The 14,080-nt window shown below is 47.5% G+C and overlaps 1 long non-coding RNA gene across 1 annotated transcript; it reads right to left on the reverse strand.

Annotated features, from left to right (window-relative positions):
• On the reverse strand, nucleotides 1-1,119 carry LOC123078128 (uncharacterized). Its single transcript, XR_006437069.1, has 2 exons — nucleotides 750-1,119; nucleotides 1-278 (listed from the first exon to the last, which is right to left on the reverse strand). It is a non-coding gene; the product is annotated as an uncharacterized lncRNA (long non-coding RNA).
• Nucleotides 1,120-14,080: the final 12,961 nt, after the last annotated feature.

Consider the following 14,080-nt stretch of genomic DNA (forward strand, 5'->3'; position numbering starts at 1 on the left):
TACAAAAATAGAGATAGCATGAAGAACTGCAAATCACCATACGATGTACAGATATAGCATGACCCTGAGTACATGACACATACATTTTTGGTATTCTAACACGGCAGACTGCTGCATCTATCCCTTAACAGATTTCATCCCTTAACCATGCGGCGCCGCAGCTCATTCACCGCAAATTAAGCGTGTGAACCTTGTCTCTGCAGTTCTGCACGGGGAGTGGCTATTGCGCAGCTTTCCAAGAAAAATGCACAATCCCCACGCAGGTGGTAGCTCCATGTCTGAAAAACAGAAACATTGAGAAATGGTCAGAAGGATGTTCTGGCTCCATCCATAGAAGGTTAAAAGAGAATCCGCAACAGAGAATGCCCAAGCCAACTATCTGGCTGAGGTCGGCGTTCCTATTTCTAAGCAAGAATTCATAGCGAGATGTTTAAAAAATGAAAAGAGTATCTAACAATGTGGCTCACAGATTTTCTAGTACAGGGGCTTGAGCACTGTTTTATCTTATTTTGCAGGTTTCCTTTTTCTTTTATCTTACCACACATAAAACAAGCACTGCAAAGCGATAAATTGCCATTTAATATTTTTTTCTTATGCCAAATTTGACACAGTGAATCAATATGAATGTAACTATTTGTATTTCATATGTAATTTGTTTATGAAATGATCGTAAGATTACCTCGGGTGAAGAATAACTTATTCTGCACCCTGGGTGATGAATAGTATAAAGACGAGAGCGGCACACCAACCTTTTCCATTGAAGAAAAGAAATGAAATACTTTGTTTGCTGTGCATTAGGCTTTATCCAAATTGTCAAGTTCATCACGCCCACTTTGCTTCCGGTAATGAAAATAAAGGAACTGAAGAATAATCTGCAGATATGGTTAAGGATTCTTCCAATGCAACAGCTGATTGAAATCTGCTATGAATTGTGATATGGCATATCATTGTACCACCGACCAGATTCTAAAACATAGGTCTCAGGCATTTTTGGCAACTAACATATATGATCCTAAGACGCAGTCATACTCAACTACATTGTGGTAATATTTCTACTCATATGAGCCTTATTTGAGATGATAGCTAGAAAGGCAACTCAATAATGATTCTAAAACAAAGGCATCTGAAAACCGGAGCGGATGCAATTTAGGGTTCGCATCCGATATTTCTCCTTTCCTCCTCCGCCACAAATCGCTTCCTCATTTTTTTTACGAATTTACTGCTCATGAGGGTGTAGGGGCACCCGAAAACTGTTACACCTTTCTCTTCTATCATTTGGTTCTGCTATCAACTGCGATGACCATGCCAATAACTTGATATAGACCACATTGGACAAAGCATCGAGAAGTCGAGAACATTGTGTACAGAGAACCCTTTGAGTGATGAAAGGGGCATGTTATTCGTTCATGCCAATCAATCTCATTATTCCATTGTTTGGGTCATTGCTCATCTCCTTGACTATTGATCCTTAGTTTTTTTCTTTGGGTGGACATAACTGATTGTGCAAGGTAACTTCATTTCTGTTTTTCTATTGCACATAATATGTTTGTCCATTGGAGAGATGATCATCTCATTACCCATCCTTTCATAAGTTATTCTTTTTCATTTGCCATAGTCACTCTTATTCTTAGGAGTTCCACCTGAAAGAAGTTGCCATCCTTACTTATCAACGATGGTTGTGCCTCAATGAATTTACCAGAGTTTCAGTATATTCATTGTTTGTAAAAAAATGTTTGTTAACCTTGCAATTCATTGAGGTTTAGTTCTAGCATCATGGGTAGTTTACCTATATATGTCTTGCACGAATGATGAGTAACCGGACAAGTGAAGGCGATTCATGTTCTACCGCCAGCCTAATACTAGGATATTCATGAGTCATGACACTCACGTTGTACACCTACTTCAAACCGGTCATCATGAGCTGAAATATGCTCGATGATAGACCAAAAGTTCATAGAGTATCAAACACATGTGATATGGCTACACAATTACCAAGTCTTTTGCTCACTGTTATATCTCCTACCACCAATATGTGGAATAGGGACGACCGCCTATTGGTTACAAAAATGTTCTTTTGCAACTTGTTAGTCATAGTAGTAGCAGTCAGTGTCATGGAGCAGCTGCTTCACTGGTGTTTATGTTAGTATTTGTGATTTTGTGCTTGTAGCAATTGAAGATAAATCTGTGCAAGCACATTGTATCGAATAATACATATACTTCCTTATCACGGGTACAGTTATACTCTCATCCACTATTATCACGTGCATGCGCACATGCTTGATTACTACTACTAGTATATAGAGGCATGAAAAGCAGCAGACTCACATAGACGCATGCAGAACCAGTGGAATGAGCGCTCACGCTGATTCCGCTAATCGTCAGGACAAAGGGGAGAGTGAACTCACATGCCATAGGTGTGGCCGTCAAGGAAGAGTGGCGGCGGCGAGCGGGGCTTCCGCCGTCAGACGTTGGCAGCACTCGACGTGGTAGGTGCAGCATGCATTTTATCCCTTAGTTGGTTTTGGTGATTGATGACAATGCTTTTGCAGACTAATCATGTGCATCAAATATTTCAGATATATTGACTAGGCACAAGATGATTGGGTTCCCCTCAAAGGCTATAGAAGACGGCGTTTCTCTTCGGTTCTTTTCGGTGGTATTGAGTCGTAGGGAAGCCGTACTATTAAGAGGGGGTCCGCTTTGGAAAGGTTGGGTGGATTCATCACATACACATCGTCCCTTGCACCTCCTTTCCTCTTGCCTTTGGAGCATCCTAAGTTTTCCGTGTCTATGCAATTATAGCTCTTGTCTGCCGAACTAGGAAGTGCGGTAGTACCACTCGTCAGAGCGGTAGTACCGCAGGACCTTGCGGTAGTACCGCCCTCTGGTGCGGTAGTACCGCAAGGCCCCACGATAGTACCGCTTCTAGTAAGCGGTAGTACCGTGGTCCCTGCTTAGTTCCGCAACTACGCGGCTGTAAGGGGCGGATGTAATTTTCTACATCCGCACCTAGCGCGGTAGTACCGCGGTTGGCTTACGGTACTACCGCGTCGGGTTTTTGCATCGACTCCAACTCTGCGGAAGTAGCCACGGATGTAATTTTTTATATCCATGCCTTCCCATCCCTGGACAGCCCCTGCCTTGCGGTAGTACCGCAAGGGGGTGCGGTAGTACCGCGCCAGCAATACTACCGCCCTCTGCCGTAGTGCTGTGTGGCTGTTCTGGTCTCTGCTGCGTGGGCGGTAGTACCGCGGGGCTCTGCGGTAGTACCGCGTACCCCTGCGGTAGTACCGCGCCTCAGGTGCGGTAGTACCGCGTGCCCCTGCGGTAGTACCGCGCCTCAGGGGCGGTAGTACCGCGTGCCCCTGCGGTAGTACCGCGCCTCAGGTGCGGTAGTACCGCGCTGCGCAGGCTGAGTTGGTGGATAACGGTTGGATTTGTTCTCCCACTATATAAGGGGTGTCTTCCTCCTCTAGTTGACCACCTCTTCCACCTCCAAGCTCCATTGTTGCTCTAATCTCCATTTTCGCCCGATCTCCTTCCCTAGCCAATCAAACTTGTTGATTCTCTAGGGATTGGTTGAGGAGGCCCCGATCTACACTTCCACCAAGAGATATTTGAATCCCCCCACTAATCCCTTGTGGATCTTGTTACTCTTGGGTGTTGAGCACCCTAGACGGTTGAGGTCACCGTGGAGCCATAGTCCATTGTGATGAAGCTTCGTGGTGTCGTTGGGAGCCTCCAATTAAGTTGTGGAGATTGCCCCAACCTTGTTTGTAAAGGTTCGGTCACCGCCTTCAAGGGCACCAATAGTGGAATCACGGCATCTCGCATTGTGTGAGGGCATGAGGAGAATACGGTGGCCCTAGTGGCTTCTTGGGGAGCATTGTGCCTCCACACCGCTCCAACGGAGACGTACTTCCTCTCAAAGGGAAGGAACTTCGGTAACACATCCTCGTCTTCACCGGCTCCACTCTTGGTTATCTTGTGCCTTTACTTGTGCAAGTTTATTTGTGCCTTATCTCTTGCTTGCGTGTATGCTTATAGTTGTTGCATCATATAGGTAGCTCACCTAGTTGCATATCTAGACAACCTACTTTGATGCAAAGTTTAAATTGGTAAAGAAAAGTTAAAAATTGTTAGTTGCCTATTCACCCCCCCTCTAGTCAACTATATCGATCCTTTCAATTGGTATCAGAGCCTCGTCTCTTTATTAAGGACTTTACCATCCGAAGAGTATGGTTGACGTCGTAGACGGTGTGGAGGAGCACTCCGGTGTGAATCCGGTCTCGTCTACGGGAGACGGGGGAACCGCGGTCTCTCGTGAGGAGTTAAATGTGGCGTTGGACACATTGAAAACCTCCATGACTACCGAGGTCGAAAGCATGTTTAATAAATACTTAGAAGGGCTTATGCTTTCCACCACACCGTTGAAAGTGGGTGATCCCGCCAACAAGGTGACGGATGCTACCTCCGACAAAGGGGAAGCTACTAGCGAGAAAGCTCCTTCTTTTAGTGGTAAAAAGGGCAACGGCATCTTTGCCCATGTGGAACCTCCACCTGTCTATGGTGGACCGCTCCCTTCCACTCATTTAAATCATGCCGGCCCGTCTCCTAAGATTGAGAAGAATGTAGATTTTGATTCTTGGGTCTATCGTTTTAAGAGTCATTTAAATCATGTGAACACTAACCTTTGGAGAATCATTGAAGAAGGTTCCTATCCGCATGACCGAAGTAACTTCACTCCTAGAGAAGTTGTGGATCATCAATTCAATGAGAATGCTCTCTTCATCATCCAAGAAGCAATCCCACCCGAAGATCTTCCTCATCTCCGGCCTTACACCATGGCCAAAGATGCTTGGCTCCAAGTTGTTTCCCTCTATCGGGGAAGCGCAAGCATTCAACGCTCCAACTATGAAGTAGTGCAAGATGAAGCCGACGAGTTTGCAATGAAAGAAGATGAAGAACCTCGTGAGCTTTTTCGGAGAGTAACCAAACTCGCGGTCTCTCTCCGAGATCATGGAAGTAAGGACACGGATGACAACTGGATCAAGCGCAAATTCCTCAAGGCAATGATGCCCTACCACAAAGCCATGTCCTCCGTAATTCGTCAAAGGCCGGAATTCACACCTTGTCCTCAAGTGAAGTGTTGGATGAGTTTGTTGCTATGAGCATATTGGACAAGACCGCCGACAATGCGGTTCTTCGCTCTCAAAGAGTAAAGAAGCCCAACCTTGCTCTAAAGGCCAAGGTTAGTATGGAGGAAGAGGATGAAGAGGAAGAAGGGTAGGGCAACCTCGAAGATACGAAGTATGCCTATCATGAACACATGGCTCTTGCTTCAAGGCAATTTTGGAGCAAGAAGAACACAAGGCCAAACTTCAACAAGAGCAATTCAAGTGGCGCAAAGGGCAAGCAACGAGTAAGGACTTGCTTCAATTGTGGCAATGTGAGCCACTTTGTTGCGGATTGCCCCTACGAGAAGAGGGAAGACAATGGTGGCAAGCTCATTAGAAAGGACAAGGCCAAGTCGTTCCCCAACAAGAGCAACTTCACCAAGAAGACTCCTCCCAAGGCATTGGTGGTACAAGAAGAGTACAATGAGGATGATGACGATGATGAAGATGGTGAGTCGGTTGCCATGGCCTCCGTTGCCATTGCGAAGACTCCACGGATGTCTCTCTTCGACTCACCCAATGAGAACATCACCGCCAAGTGTCTCATGGCTAAAGCCACCAACAAGGTAACCCCCAACATCAAAACTACCATCATTAATCATCCTTCTCCGACGGATAGCATTGATGAACATGAGGGGATAAATGTAGAGGAAAATGAGTTTGAGACCTTTATGGGTAAGCTCAAGGGTAAATCCAAGAAGCACTTCGTTGCTCTCTTGGAACAACTTGGTGAAGCCAATGACATGATCAAGGCTCACGAAGATACCATCTCTAAGATGGAGGGGCATAGTCGTGACTATGCCGATGAGATTTCGGATCTTTCCAATGCTCTTGATGAAGAGCGTGGTCTTCGTTTGGCTCTTGAGGAGTCATACAACGATGATCATGCTAATTTAAAGAAATATCTTGATCATGCTCTTGTTATGTCTCGTGTGCTAAACTCCGAGAAGGCAAAACTTGGGGTTGATCTTGCTAGACTTAAAGAGGAGTTTGACATTCTCGACAAGGCTCACAAAGTCTTGAAGGTGTTCATGCTAGCCTCAAGGAGTCTCATGATCAACTCCAAGTAAATCTAACTAAGGAAAAAGCCACCTTTCCTCATATGGTGTTAATTGATAATGCAAATGCTACTAACCCTTGTTGTGAGCATGTGCACCTTGTTGAGGAGAATGCTAAGTTGAAGGAGCAGCTTGAGAAAGGCCTTGTGTCATGCATACAAGGTGAGAAGAACCTCAACGACCTTTTGAGAAACCAAAAGGAAGTTGTGGCCAAGGAGGGGATTGGGTTCGCACCCAAGCCCAAGAACAAGAAGAAGAATGACAAGACCAAACGACCTCCTCCTCTCAAGCAAACTTTTGTGAAGGAGGGAGAGGGTGCTTCCAAGGAGAAGAAGAACAATGTGAAGGGTGACGGTGTCAAGAAGGGCAATACCACCCCATCCAACAAAGCCGGCGACTTTAATCCTTCTTATGTGCTATGCCGTGCTAGCGATGGGCATGTTTATGCCAAATTTGTTGGTTCACCTCATGAGTATATTGAATGGTCTATTTTGGTTCCTAAGACCCTTGTTACTAACATCAAAGGACCCATTACAAAATGGGTACCTAAAACCAAGCATTGATCTCTTGTAGGTGTTTGCTTCCGGTGGGGGATCATGGTTGCTCGATAGTGGAGCTACAAATCATATGACCGGAAGCAAGGACTTGGTGGTGGACGTGCACAAGATTCCATCTATGCCCACCAATGTCGAGTGGGGTGATGCCTCGTCTTCTAAGGTATTGGGACTCGGCAAAGTTGTCATTTCTCATGATCTCACGATCGAGAAGGTCATGCTAGTTGAGTCCCTTGCATACAATTTACTTTCCGTTCATCAACTTGCTATCATGGGCTTTGCCACTTTCTTTGATATTGATACCGTGGCCCTCTTGTGGAGCAAGACTCTTAAAGTAGCCTTTGTTGGGCATGTCGAAAACGGTCTCTATGTGATTAACTTTTCGGAGCGACCCACTAGGACCGCGACATGCCTAATGGCTAAAGTTGACGTGGGATGGCTTTGGCATCGCCGGTTAGCCCATGTCAATATGAGATCTTTGCAAAGTCTTCTCAAGGGGGACCATGTCCGTGGACTAACGAACGTTAGTTTTGCTAAAGATCGTGCTTGCAGTGCTTGTATCGAAGGAAAGCTTCATGAGAAGGCTCACCCTCCCACGACTCTCATTTACTCGAAGAGGCCTTTGGAGCTCCTTCATTTGGATCTCTTTGGGCCTCCATCCTTTGATAGTCTTGGGGTAGAAAGTATTGCTTGGTAATTGTGGATGACTATTCAAGATACACTTGGGTATATTTCTTCAAGAGGAAGAGTGAGACCCAACAAACCGTCATTGACTTTGCAAATGAAGACCAACGTCAACACAATGCAAAGATCTTGACAATAAGAAGTGACAACGGCACCGAGTTCGAGAACTACACCTTGGATGAGTTTCTTAGTGATGAGGGGATCAAGCATCAATATTCCGCACCTTACACCCCTCAACAAAACGGTGTTGCTGAGAGGAAGAACCGGACGTTGATGGATGCCGCAAGGACCATGATGGCGGAGTTCAAGTCTCCATACAACTTTTGGGCCGAAGCCATCAACACCGCGTGTCATGCATCCAATCGGCTCTATCTCCGCAAGGGCTTGAACCAGACTCCGTATGAGATACTCACCGGTAACAAGCCCAACCTCAAGTACTTTCGGGTGTTCGGGTGTAAGTGTTTCATTCTCAAGAAAGGTGTTCGTTTGTCTAAATTTGAGGCTAGAGCATATGAGGGCATATTTGTTGGTTATGCTACAAACTCTCATGCTTACCGTGTCCTCAATAAATCCACGGGACTTATTGAGGAGACGTGTAACGTGGAGTTTGATGAGAATAACGGCTCCCAAGTGGAGCAAAGTGGCACTTGTGATGTAGGTGATGAAATTCCTCCTCAAGCCATAAGAAGAATGGGTGTTGGTTTTATCCTACCCATTGAGGAACCCCTTGTGGCCGAAGGAGAAGGACAATGCTCCACTCAAGTGGAGCCATCACCAACCCAAGGCCCACACGCTTCCGAAGAACAAAGTGAAGGCCCTCAACCTCATGAACAAGACCAAGGGCAAAATCATGATCAAGACGGTGATGACACACCAAGTGATGCCCAAGGTCAAGTTCTCTCCCCCGAGCAAGTTCAAGATCAAGAACAAGCTCAAGACGGCGCTCAAGATGATCAAGTGACCACTCCTCGACTCACCACCGAGGAGGAATTGGAGCGTCGTGCCGCCAAGATTGCATCCAAGCTCTCCACCAAGGGTCATCCCATGAAGAATGTGCTTGGAAGCATTCAAAAGGGGGTAAGAACTCGTAGACAATTGGCAAACTATTGTGAACATCACGCGTTTGTCTCTTGTGTTGAACCCCATAAGGTATATGAAGCACTCGAAGATCCGGATTGGCTTAATGCCATGCATGAAGAACTCAACAACTTCGAGTACAACAAGGTGTGGAGATTAGTGCCAAGGCCAACGGGGAACCACAATGTCATTGGAACCAAGTGGATATTCAAGAACAAGCAAGATGCTCATGGGACCATCATTCGCAACAAGGCACGATTGGTGGCACAAGGCTACTCCCAAGTCGAGGGTATCGACTACGGTGAAACCTTTGCTCCCGTTGCTCGCCTTGAATCTATTCGTTTGTTGATTGCTTATGCCTCTCATCACAACTTTAAGTTGCAACAAATGGATGTGAAGAGTGCTTTTCTTAATGGTCCCATTAATGAGTTGGTTTATGTCAAGCAACCCCCCGGGTTCGAGGATCCCTACTTTCCCGATCATGTGTATCAACTCGATAAGGCACTCTATGGCCTTAAACAAGCCCCACGTGCGTGGTATGACCACCTTACCGAGTTGTTACAAGATCGTGGGTTTGAAGTTGGGCTAATCGACCCCACTCTTTTTACTAAGAAGGTCAAAGGGGAGTTGTTTGTATGCCAACTATATGTTGATGACATTATCTTTGGTTCCCCTAACAAAGCTTTCAATGAGGAATTTGCCGCACTCATGACCTTAAAGTTCAAGATGTCTTCCATGGGAGAGTTGAAGTTATTTCTCGGTTTTGAAGTAAAGCAAAGAAGAGAAGGAACCTTCATCAACCAAGCCAAATACACTCAAGACATGCTCAAGAGATTCAAACTAAGTGATGTCAAGCCGGCGTCCACTCCAATGCCCACCAAGTGCCAACTTGACATCGATCCCAATGGTAAAGCGGTGGATCAAAAGGTATATCGCTCCATGATTGGTTCCTTGCTTTATCTTTGTGCATCTAGACCGGATATCATGTTGAGTGTGGGAATTTGTGCACGGTTTCAAGCCGCACCTAAGGAAAGCCACTTTGTGGCGGTCAAGCGAATCTTTCGATATTTGGCTCATACCCCAAACTTTGGCTTATGGTACCCAAGAGGAGCAAACTTCAAGCTTGTAGGATATTCGGACTCCGATTGGGCGGGAGACAAAGTGGATAGGAAGTCCACTTCCGGAGGGTGCCAATTCCTTGGTTGCTCTTTGGTAAGTTGGTCTTCTAAAAAGCAAAGTTGTGTGTCTCTCTCGTCCACCGAAGCGGAGTATGTGGCGGCCGGGAGTTGTTGTGCGCAACTCTTATGGATGAGGCAAACTTTAAAGGATTACGGTGTCATTTGTGACAAAGTGCCTCTTTGGTGTGATAATGAAAGTGCCATCAAGATTTCTCTCAACCCCGTGCAACACTTCAAGACGAAGCATATTGAGATTCGGTATCACTTCATCCGAGATCACATTCGGCGAGGGGAGATCGAGCTCAACTACGTCAACACCCATGATAACCTTGCAGATATTTTCACGAAGCCTTTGGATGAAGCAAGATTTCGCGAGTTAAGGCATGAGCTAAATATCATTGATTCGAGCAATGTTGCTTGACCCCTTGCACACCCCACCACACTCAACTTGTTGTCTATTCTAGGTGTAGGCATGGACATAGGGGGAGTGTTGTTCTCTCAATGAACTCTCCCTCCCCCCATTATGCATAAAGTGATCAACTCTTTCACATTAGCCATTTTTGACGGTACTTGTGCTTCAAAGACGAGTTTTGGTCATGGGCCCAAGGATAATTCTTCGTGGTGCCATACCAATTGACTCACACATAGGTGGCTCCGGCCACCGCCCTCTCTTGGAGAGGTTGTGTCTCGTGGTTGATTCTTGTTGTCTTTTGCCTTTCTCTCTTCATGTTGAGCGTGTTCTTGTGGTGTCTTGTTTGCTTGAAGATTCCGTGCGAAGACCATTTTTTCTTGTGTTTTGAATCGTGCATCTTCTTGAGCTCACGGTACTACCGCAGCCTGCCACGGTACTACCGCGTGTGGAGTGTGCGGTACTACCGCACCTAGCGCGGCAGTAATTATTTACTGCCGCTTGGGGGAGCGGTACTACGGCCCCGGTGCGGTACTTCCGCCCGGGCGGTACTACCGCGATGACGTGCGGTACTACCGTGAGAGGGGTGAGCGGTACTTCCGCACCTAGCGCGGCAGTAATTTTTTACTGCCGCCTGGGGAAGCGGTACTACGGTCCCGGTGCGGTACTTCCGCCCGGGCGGTAGTACCGCGATGACGAGCGGTACTACCCTGCGGTCACGGGCGCGTGGGGGTTAAACACGGGCAGGGGGAGTTCTAACTCCCCCATACCCATTCGTCTCTCTCCCCACTTCGTCTCTCTCTCGCTCAAGAACGGCGCCGGAGGCCCTCGCCGGATCTCCGTCTCCGGCCGCTCTCCTCGGATTCCGACCGGTGGGATCGTTTCCCCCCACTCCCTCTTGCCATGGAACAAGGTTTCTCCCCACTCCCTCTCGTTTTCGTGTTCATCTTGTTGCTTTTAGGTTTTGGGGAGATGCAAGTTGTTCTTGAGATTTTAAGTCAAATCTATGCAAGAGTAGGATGTAGGAGAGTAGTTTTGTGTAGTGTTGGTACTTGCTATAGTTGTCCCGTGATGGATTTGATCGAGCGTAGTACCGTGTGTTGACACGGATGTGCTCAGATCTCCATGGCTATTTCGGATCTGCAACCGTGCGGTACTACCGCTCCACGGGCGCGGTACTACCGCACGTCCGGTACTACCGCATGTCCGGTACTACCGCTCCTTGGAGCGGTACTACCGCACGTGGCACAACACGCGTTACTACCGTTGTCTCGAATCCCTCTTGTGGCACTTCTTACGTGGCATGTCTACTGGTTTCACCTGCTTTGCTATGGTCTTTGCATTGATCCTTCTCGTGTTTCGTGCATGTTTGTCTTGTGGTGTGTGTTTTAGGTGGTGGCTCAGGTGCTCCAGCTCGCTGCTCCAATCCACCCCGTGACACGGGGTCCAAGCGTATGCGCAACACAGAGGAAGCAGAGGGCTCCAATGCCCCCCAACGTAGAACCAAGGCCACTGCCAGCAAAGAGAAGGAACCCACCAAGGGCATGGATGAGATACCGCTTGCTGAGTTCATCTCTCGGAGGAAGGTCAATCCGTATGGAAACCCTCGTGCCATCTTTCGAGGGAATGATCTATTCTGGACCAAGCAGCAGAATCTCATTTATCTGGATGTCATCAAGGCCAAGCAAAATACCCATGTGGAGGTGAAGTGGATCAACATGCATCACATGCGCAAAGAGGTGCACCGGGAATACTTTGGTGAGGCTTTGGACCTCGTGGAGCAATTTGGCATTGAGCAGATCATCTCATTCCACAAAGACTATGATCCTGAGATCCTTGCCCAGTTCTTTGCCTCCGTGCATTTTCATCCCAATGAGGAAAGGACCATGACTTGGATGACCAATGGCCGACAGCTGAGTGCTACCTGGAAGGAATTCATGACACTGCTTGGGGTTCCGGATGAGGGGCTCACCACACCCCAAGGTGTTCGCCCTCATGCCAATTCCGAGTCTGCCAACAAGAACAAGCTCATGCCCTACCTTGTGGAGAAGAAGCTCTCCAATGGCAAGTCAACTTGGGTACTCAACTCATTTCTTGACATCATGCACCGGATCTTCCACAACTCTCTCTTCCCACGCATTGGGGACAAGGACAAGGCGCATGCCTATCTGGTGGACATGATGCTGTTGTGTGAAGATGCTCGCAACTCTCAGACTCAGCCACTTGATGTCTCACATATCATGTGGACTGAACTTCGGTTTGCGGTCTACAACCGCAAGGTCCCCATCTATGGACCTTATCTGTTTCAGTTGATCTCGGCTACTTGGGAGCGGGTCTACCCTCAGGATCAGTTTGAGGCCCCTGGTTGGATCCGACATGAGCCCATCAACCTCCGTATCAAGTCTCAATGCGCCAACACTACCTCTCGTGCTGATACTGCGGCTGCCATGGACATGGATGCAGATGAGGATGAGGCGGAGGCAGCAGACGAGGACAGTTCCGAGGGTTACATCCCTCCCACCTCTAAGCCTTCTTGGGCTAAGCGACTGAAGAACAAGATGAAGATGCTGTTCTGTATGCAAGCCAAGGGGCAGTACCAGACCCATGTGGCTTCCAAGGAGGTTCGTCGCCGCGACAAGCGGATTTTCAGGACTTTTGGCGAGAACATATCTAGCGGGTCAGAGGTGAACATCACCCCAGAGGCTGAATGGCTGCACAAGCAGGGCTACCGGTGGACCGAGTCTGAGGAGGAGTCCGTCCCAGCTGCAGAGTCCGACGAGGAGCGTGCCAGTGACTACTTCGCTTGAGCCACCCCTATTGCTGGAGGTGTCCTCTCTGCCTTTTTGGCGTCTCGATGCCAAAGGGGGAGAGAGTGTAGGATTTGCTGCGAGTTATGTCGTGTTTGGGTCAGTTGAACTTCGTTTATTTCGTTTGCTTTGGTTTGCTTTGGTTTGTGTTCGTGAGACCTTCTATCATATGCTGTAAGACATATGCACTCTATCGTACCGTAGTAAACTTATTCTATCGTGTGCTTATTACATTATGCTCCTGTCTATCTTGCTTAGCTTAGCCTTATTGCAAAATTTGCCATGTCTATAAAATATAGGGGGAGTGTTGATCCTAGTATGTGTGCCGTGCAGTCCAAAGCACTCATCAAGATAGCACACATCTAGGGGAGCCCGTCTATATTTTAGAGACTTGGGGTTTGCCCTTGCTCTTTGTGTTATACCCTCGTGCAAATCCCGTGTTGTCATCAATCCACCAAAAAGGGGGAGATTGTAAGAGCATTTTATCCCTTAGTTGGTTTTGGTGATTGATGACAATGCTTTTGCGGACTAATCATGTGCATCAAATATTTCAGATATATTGACTAGGCACAAGATGATTGGGTTCCCCTCAAAGGCTATAGAAGACGGCGTTTCTCTTCAGTTCTTTTCGGTGGTATTGAGTCGTAGGGAAGCCGTACTATTAAGAGGGGGTCTGCTTTGGAAAGGTTGGGTGGATTCATCACATACACATCGTCCCTTGCACCTCCTTTCCTCTTGCCTTTGGAGCATCCTAAGTTTTCCGTGTCTATGCAATTATAGCTCTTGTCCGCCGAACTAGGAAGTGCGGTAGTACCGCTCGTCAGAGCGGTAGTACCGCAGGACCTTGCGGTAGTACCGCCCTCTGGTGCGGTAGTACCGCAAGGCCCCACTGTAGTACCGCTTCTAGTAAGCGGTAGTACCGTGGTCCCTGCTTAGTTCCGCAACTACGCGACTGTAAGGGGCGGATGTAATTTTTTACATCCGCACCTAGCGCGGTAGTACCGTGGCTAGTTTACGGTACTACCGCGTAGGGTTTTTGCATCGACTCCAACTCTGCGGAAGTAGGCACGGATGTAATTTTTTATATCCGTGCCTTCCCATCCCTGGACAGCCCCTGCCTTGCGGTAGTACCGCTA

This window comes from Triticum aestivum, chromosome 3D (genome assembly GCF_018294505.1).
Source record: "Triticum aestivum cultivar Chinese Spring chromosome 3D, IWGSC CS RefSeq v2.1, whole genome shotgun sequence".
NCBI lineage: Eukaryota > Viridiplantae > Streptophyta > Magnoliopsida > Poales > Poaceae > Triticum > Triticum aestivum.